This window comes from Cricetulus griseus, chromosome 6, assembly GCF_003668045.3.
Source record: "Cricetulus griseus strain 17A/GY chromosome 6, alternate assembly CriGri-PICRH-1.0, whole genome shotgun sequence".
NCBI classification, from domain to species: Eukaryota; Metazoa; Chordata; class Mammalia; order Rodentia; family Cricetidae; genus Cricetulus; species Cricetulus griseus.
Window position 1 is genome coordinate 137,002,594 of NC_048599.1, and position 8,374 is coordinate 137,010,967.

An 8,374-nucleotide genomic window follows, 5' to 3' on the forward strand; every position below is an offset into this window, starting at 1 on the left:
TAACTCCACAATCACGATAGGAGTTTGGCCTCCAAGACTGCCACCCTGGACTCTGAGCAAAGAAAGTAATTGATCAGACAGCTTTAAGGTCCAATTTCCTAGCTTTAGGGTCATGAGACATGCCAGCTTCTGACTGACAGATGGCGAGGCCTGAGGAAAAGCAAGCCAAGGCTGACCCGAGTCATCTCTTCATCCTGGCAGAGCCAAAGTTCCCATGTATCTATTGGCCAGTAGACACCTTCAAGCTGCACATGTGAAGCCAGATTCTCTTCCACAATGTGCATGTCCCTATTCTCAGAGTGTCCCTTTACAGTGTATCATTTTGTCACAGAGTGGCCCTCAGATATGTATGTGCTTCTGCTCCTCAGAGGCTGATTCCCTCAGTCAGGCATGCCCTCAGGTGTATGTAACCATGCTTCTCAGAGTATGCCTTCAAATGTGTATCCTTTCATCTTAACGTGTGTCCCTGAATGTGTCCCTCAGCTCTGAGTGTGTCCCTGATTCTCTTCACCTCAAGACTGTGTCCTTCAGATGTGTGCAACCCTGTTCCTCAAAGACTATGTACCTCACACATGTGTGTGTCTTTGCTCCTCAGAGTGTGCCCCTCAATAAGTGTGTTATTGTGCCACCAATTGTGTTCGTCAGTCACAAACATTTCCCTGTTTCATAAGAGGTTCTCCCCTCAAATCTGTGTTCCTTTACTTCAGGAAGTTTGTCATTCACATATGTGTTTCCCTACTCCTGAATGTGTTACTCATATCAGTGTGTCCATCTTTCTCAGGCTGTGTCCCTCAGTGGCAGAGAGTGGGCCTCTTAGGTGTGTAGGTTCCTGTCCCTCCGACTGTGTCCTTCAGACACAAGTGTGACAGTGTTCCTCCGAGTCTGTATCCCTCAGGGTGTGGCTTTTAATCCTCTATGTGTCTTTGAGCACAAGAGAGTGGCTTCTTAGGAGTCATCAGGGGCATATTTCCATAGCTAGTACTTCTTGATACTCCTTCTCCTTCTCACTGGGTAGCCACTGGGTAAGGGGTCCTGTTCTCTGGGGTTAAGGGCTCAGCAGACATTAGGACACCTGTATCTGTCTGGTTTCTGGACTCCAGGGTTGCTTACTATGCCCACCACCTCAGAGCATGCAATGTAAGGCCTGATAGGCAGGAGGCCGGGAGTCTCCTTCACTCCTCCCCGCTTTGTCTGTCTGTATAACCCAGGCTGCCCTGAGCTATATGTCTAGGAATGTATGTATACAGGGATGAGTCCTGTGTATAAACACACCTAAGAGACCCACTCTCTGCCACTGAGGGTCACACTGTTTTCCCCCTTTTTCTGTCTGTATAGCCCAGGATGTTCTGACTTGGGCATATAGCCCAACTTGGCCTCATACTGCAATCTTCTTAATTCGGTTCCCCTCACCTCCCGTGTTGGCATTACAGGTTGGCCTATCTTCTTGTCTTTGTAGTAAGGACATCTGTGTGCTGGAGACGATCAAGGCTTCTCAAACAGGCGACTCATGGAAGTTCATGGTCACCACAGCAGTAGGCATGATGCTGTCCTAGGTTTGGAGGGTGTGGTGGCCTATCTGGGGCACTTTGGTTTAATCTCAGTATGTACTTTCACTGTTCTGGATGCGGAGCAGGACCCTTGTCTTGCTGAGGGCATTCTGAGGCTTGACTGAAGCCCTCAGTGCCAGTCTGCTCAGTACCAGGATGCCATGCCCAGGAGTCAGGAGCCTTGGTGGATGCCCCTGCACCCACTATCCCCAGTCTCTGTCTTTGCCAGGACTTTGGCAGCCTCCTCTCTGAAATCCTAGATGTGACTCAGGGTTCCTTTACCTGGGTCAGTGGGAATCCCTGCCGTCCTCTTCAGAAAATCCTTTGGACTCTCAAGGCTCATTCCATGCTGCCCATGTGTGTTTCCAGTACATGCTTGTGTGTGCATATGTGCCAGGCAAAAGCACAGCTAGGAACCGAGAGCCCTGGCCAAGCAGATGGGAAGTGTCTACAATTTTGTTCTGTTTCAAGGAGACAAAGAAATTGTTATTGTGGACACTGACTATGACAACTTTTCCATCTTACTTCTCTCTGCTAGAATAGATGGGACATCCTTTCCAGTCATGAAACTGTACAGTAAGTCTAGCCTGAACTCATCTGGGGATGAGGTGGGTGGTGCCCCTCTTATACCTCATCTCATTGTCTTCCCACCCTGGGGTGGGGGATAGGAGAGAATCCCAGGGTTGCATGGGGTGGGAGGGGGGAGAGAAAGTCTGTAATTATAGAAGCCCAGTGCCATACTCACCCACAGCCCGGAGCTTGAACTACAATGATAAATACCTGAGTCGTTTCGATTTGGAAGCCTGGAAGCACAAGTTTAGAAACCGAGAAGTACACTTTATCTGGAGTGAATGTAAGTAGGCCTCACCTGAATCAGGGCCTACCAGGAATGGGCAAAGACCTGGGCCTGCTTTGACCCTTCCTTGTATCATCATTTGGTTTTTGTCTATAGTAGAGTGTGTGAAAGAGAACATAGTGCAATTGGTGAGTCTCCAAACCAAGATGGGATTGTGCTGGTGGGCACCCATGGTGGGCGGGAATTCCTTCACATTTCCTTTCTATCACATTGGTAAGGGTAGGAGCTTACCCTGGCCCGGTATCGGTGGGAATCTGGGTACTGTGCTTGATCATACTTCCTGGAGCAGGCAGATCCCAGTTCCGGAACACAGGCTGCCCAAGGGTCAAGAGGACTCAGTTACCCTCTCTGGGTACTGAGTCTTTCCTCAGTAGTTGAGTGAGGCCTCCATGGTGGGGTCTGCCACTCTCCTGCTTCTCTCTCATGTTGCCATGTCCTGCAGGGAGGTGAACCAATTCTCTGAAGGAGGTGTGCCCATGTCCTTTATTCTACACTGTAGCCCCTGTGTTCTGATACTAGATCCTGGCACTGGTGGTGGTGGTGGTGGTGGTGGTGGTGGTGGTGGTGGTGGTGGTGTGTGTGTGTGTGTGTGTGTGTACCCCTCCTCTGATGAGGACACCAAACAGCATTGCTTGACAGGTCCAGTGAGGAATCTGTTTTGTTGTTTGGAGAGAGATGTAGTCAGGAATGTGAGCCCAAACTGTCAGTCTAAGTCCTAGGAGGGAAGTGGGTGTGTGGACCTGGGACAGAGCTGGGTGGTAGGCTGCTTGTCCTCAATGTTCTGCCCAACAGGGATGCTCAGCACTGCTGATTGACTCTGTCCCTTCAGGTGCTATCAGGGGGTGCTGAGGTCAAGGGGAGATATGGACCCTGTTGGATATCTTAGGGTTCCCTTTATCTAGCACTGTGCTGGTCCACCACCAGTATAACCTCATTACCACAACCTATCCCCTAGATATTGGCAATATTGCTCATTTTGCAGATAGAGAAATCAAGGCTCAGGGAACCAGTGCTTTGCTAAATCCAGGTACCTAGCCTATGACCCTGACTGGTGCCTCAGGGTCCCTGGAGGCCACACACGGCCCTGAGCTCTGTTGTTTTGCCTGCAGGGACTGATCTGAGAAGGATGCAATAGCTCTGCCCACCTGACCTCTCCTGCCCCTACCCAAGGTGTTCCTTGGACCTGTGCCAAATAAACCTTGCTGCCGCATGCTGCCTAGCATCTTTTCTAAGGGTAGGATAAGTGATGGCTTCTGTCTAAATGACTAATTTGATTACAAATGCATTGCATTTTTTTTCCCTATGAATACTCTGTAATGGACACACCTCACATAGCTGACTGATTCAGGCCCATCCTCACTCTGGAGCAGTTTGCTGTCCTCTTAGGATCTGGAAGCAGCCCTAGCAAGTCACAAGCAGAGACAGGAGCAGGTCTTCTCTGTGGTCTCAGTAGGTATCTCAAATGGAAGGGGAAGAACAGACCCCTTTGTTGCCTATATTTTCCTAAGGCTCCCTGCTGTGTGGAGTTCAAATCCTGTTATTGTTTCCACATCCTTCTGGATGTGGCCGTTTTCTAGTACCCCCATTCCCTGCTCCCCGGCTCGGCCCCTCCCATTCAGTTTTGTGTCTTCTTCCCAGCAGTACTCACGGCCTGAGTGCTCATTGTGGTGTCTCTCCTTGCAGCCACTGTCTGCTCACCTTGCCTCTTTCATTGCTGTAGCAGCTAGAGGGCAGAAGGGATAGGAACATGGGGTGCGTGTGCAGGGGGTGGGGGAAATCTGTCCCCTTGGGGCAAATGAATTCCTATTTGCAGAATAAGACAACTGGAAGCTTCCAGAGAGCAGCAGCCCCAAGAGGGAAGCAGAAAAGTGGTACCTGGGGTGGAACAGTGTGGGATGGTGGAGAGTCAGTCCTGGTAGAGTGCAGAGATGTCGCTGACCCCCAGGCATCTGAAGGAGACACCATAGAGGCCCACAAAGGGAAAACTTTACATCCTCTTACACACCTCAAATCCTGAACCAAGTGCCAGAGAAACCTCAGAGGAAGCATTCTGAGGCGAGGTTCTGACATGCTAACTGAGGGCATGGGGAGTGTTGTGATTTCCTTCAGATCTTCTGGCCCACGTCCGTACCAAGTCCCAGGAACTTAGCGTGAGATTGGACTCCCTGCTCATGACATGCTCCACACTGTGGACTCCAGCCACAGTTCATCATTGCACAGTTCTGGAGCTTGACCTACAGTCCACGATCGTGAGCCCTCCGGCCAATCATGGGCCAGCAAGTTCATTTTCAGGGCTGGGGATGTGGCCCAGTCAGTAAAGATCCTACCATACTAACATTCAAATCTTGATTTAATCCCCCATAGCCCATGTAAAGAAGTGTCAGACACTGTGGCACATACCTGTAATCCCAGTGCTGGGGAGGTGGAGACAGAGGGATCCCTGGGGCTTGTTGGCTAACATATTTGGCCAAGTTGTTGGACTCCAGGTTCAATTAGAGACCCTGTATCAAAAATGGTGAGCAGTGAATGACACCTGATGTTGACCTTTGGCCTCCACATGAATTACACACGTATATGTACACATTCACTCGCACATGCTCCAATACAGAAACAAGAAAGTCCACTTTTGGGTAAGGGCTCTCGGTCTGATGGACATGGAAGTGGGGGACAGAGTGCTTTATATGGTCAGTCTCACTGTCCTCATAAGGACTTTATCCTCCTTGCATAGAGTCACAGTGACTGGCTTCACTGGAGCCTTACTTATGCCCCAACAGCCCCAACACAATAACACGAGGGTCAGAACCTTGTGTGAGGAGCACACAACCCAGTCTCTGACAAAGTATACCTTGCAAAGGCTCCAGAATGCAGGGCCTTTATAGTTTTATTTACTTATAACAGGCCTTATGTATATTTTTAAGGTATTTTTATGTGTGGGTATTTTTCTTGCATGTAGTCTGTGCACCACAAGCATTCAGTGCCCAAGGAAGTAGGAAGAGGGAGTTGGATCCCCTGGAACTGGAGTTATAGATGCTTATGAGCTGCTGTGTGGGTTCTTAGAATTGAACCTGGGTCCTTTGGAAGAAAAGCCAATGCTCTTAGCCACTGAGCCATCTCTCCAGTGAATATAGGTAGGGGTTTTACAGTGTATCATTACTGATGCGTCACAGGAAGGTTACTAGATACACAGACAGGAAAGCAGGATCTATGGGAGAAGAAAAGAATGCTTAGTAAAACCTGATCCTGAAGAGAACCAAAGCTAGTTCAGAAGAGAAATTGTCTAGTGAGGCATCATAAGCATGTCAAAAGATAAAGGGAACTCATGGCATGGTCAAAAGAAAGGATTCATGAATAAATATAAATAAATAAATAAATAAATAAATAACCAATGGGCGATCAGATAGAGAAAGAGAAATTCAGCACAGAGTGGGACTGTAACAAAGAGCAAGAAGGCAATCTCAGAGCTGACAGGTCACTGCATGGATGTCAATGTTCCAGTCTGAGGAAGAGAGGAGAGAGGGACTGAGGTTATCTCAGAGGTTTCCTGGAGAAGTGCTGGCCAACTTGTTTAGACACAATTGTTGAGCTCAAGGTTCATTGAGAGACCCTGTCTCAAAAAAAAAATAATGTAGAGAGTGATTGAGACATAGAGTGTCAACGTTTGGCTTCTACATGCATGTATCCCAGCAAAACAGCCATAGGAATAGAATAGAACAAGAAACGTGCAGAAACATATTAGAATCAAATGTCTGTGTCAGTTGCTTTTCTCACTGTGACCAAAATACCTTACAAAAGAAAGGATTTATGATGCTCCCCAATCTGTTAGGGTCCTGTCCATCACACTGGGAAAGGCATGGCAGAATTCATGGCAGTGGGGGCACCTAGCTGGGACTCCTTGTATCTTGACAGGTCATGAGGTGGAGACAGTGAAATGACAGCAATGGCTTCTTCCTTTCCCTCTTTGTATTCAGTCTAGGAGACCCCAGCACATGGGATGATGACCTACATTCAAGCTAGATCTTCAGTTAAACCTCTGTGGAAACACCCTCAGAGACACACCCTAGAGGTGTGCCTCATTAAGGCCCAAGGTGCTTATCAATCTAGATTGTTGACAAAGTTAGTCACTACATTATCATAAGAATCAAGTTTAGGATAATAGCAAGTTACAAATTTTATATAGATAAAAATATTTTATAAAGTTACAAAATACAAAGTTATTCCTAAATTTGATGAAAAATCAACTTAGAGACTCCCAAAGTTTAGAAAGAATGAGCAGAATAAAATAAAGAAGCAGTTGAGAGGACACACACACTTTTAATCCCAGCATTTGGCAGGCAGAGGCAGGTGGATCTCTGTGAGTTCGAGACCAGCCTGGTCTACAAGCTTGTTCCAGGACAGCCTCCAAAGCCACAGAGAAACCCTGTCTCAACCCCCCGCCCCCCAAAGAGGGAAATTCATTAAACAATCATATGCAGGGGTATCACATCCTGCACAGTAAAGCCGATGTTCTGAGGTAGTACTAAAAGTCAAGAACTTGTGACAAACAGGGATGCAAGTGCCTTGCTTCCCATAATAGGCAGGGCAATCCAGGAGAGGACAGAAGCACATTTGTGCTGGTTGAGAGAAAAAACAGCTCAGATTCCAGTCATTGCCCCTGGTTCCTGCATCTCTGTGGCCCACTGGCTTGCCTGACCTCTTTTATACATGCGTCTCTCACTCTTGTTCATTTTATTTGAAAAGCCTGAGAAATTTTCCTTTATCACTAAAAATAAAGAGATTTATTTTACTTGCGAATGTGTATGTGGCTACAAGAGTTTGCATGCACCAGGTGTGTTCACAGAGGCCAGAGGGTGTCAGAACCCCTGGAACTGGAGTTACGGGCAGTTGAGAGCTGTCTGATACCGGTATTGGGGACTGAACCCAGGTACTCTGTAAGAGCAGTAGGTATTCTAAACCACTGAGCAATCTCTCCAGCTCCTTATTTTCTTTAACATGTGTTTTAGTTAGGGTGTCTATTGCTGTGATACAACACCATGACTGAAAGCAGCTCCTGGAAGAAAGGTTTATTTCGGTTTATAACTCTCAGGTCACACTCTGTCCCTGAGGGAAGTCAGAGCAGGAACTCAAGGCAGGAATCTGGGGACAGGAACTGAAGCAGATATTCTGGAGGACCACTGCTTACTGGCTTGCCTTCATAGCTTGTTCAGCTTGCTTTTTTATATAACCCCGGGTCACCTGCCCAGGGGTGGCAGTGTCCACAGTGGGCTGGGCCCTCCTGCATCATCCATTCATTAAGAAAATATTCTACAGATTTGCCCACGGGAGATCTGGATGTAGACATTTTCTCAGTATGATTCCCTCTTCCTAGATATGTTTAGGTTTGTGTCAAGTTGATAAAAACCAACCAGGACAATACCTGTATGAAGTGCTCTAGCAGGCCTGAGTACAGTAAACATGGCTCTGGCAGGGTTTGCCCATCTCCATTCCCTCTGCCTTGCTAAAACTGTTAGATTGCCCCCTTTCTTTCTCTCTCTCTCTCTCTGAGACAGGATTTCTCTGTGTAGCCTGGCTGTCCTGGAACTCACTCTGTAGACCAGGCTGGCCTTGAACTCAAAGATCCCCTGGCTCTGCCTCCTGAGTGCTGGGATTAGAGTTCACCCTACTACTGCCTGACAGTATATTTCATGGCTAGTGTGGCTGTAGTTTTCTTCTTAGGGGCATAAGTTTTTGTCAGAGGCCATGGGAGTATACAGCAGGTGACAACTAGTATTCAATGGGTCGACCTACTAGATGACTAACTCTCTAATGGGGAGTCCCACTTGGCAAAGACCATGGAGTCACTGACTCTAAATGACTGGTTGCTTCTGTCTATAATTTTTCTCATGTGTATGCATTCTTTCCCTAATAACAGCTATGGGTATTTTCCCCACTGCTTATGTGTTTATTGAGTGAAAATATTCCATCTACTGGGCAC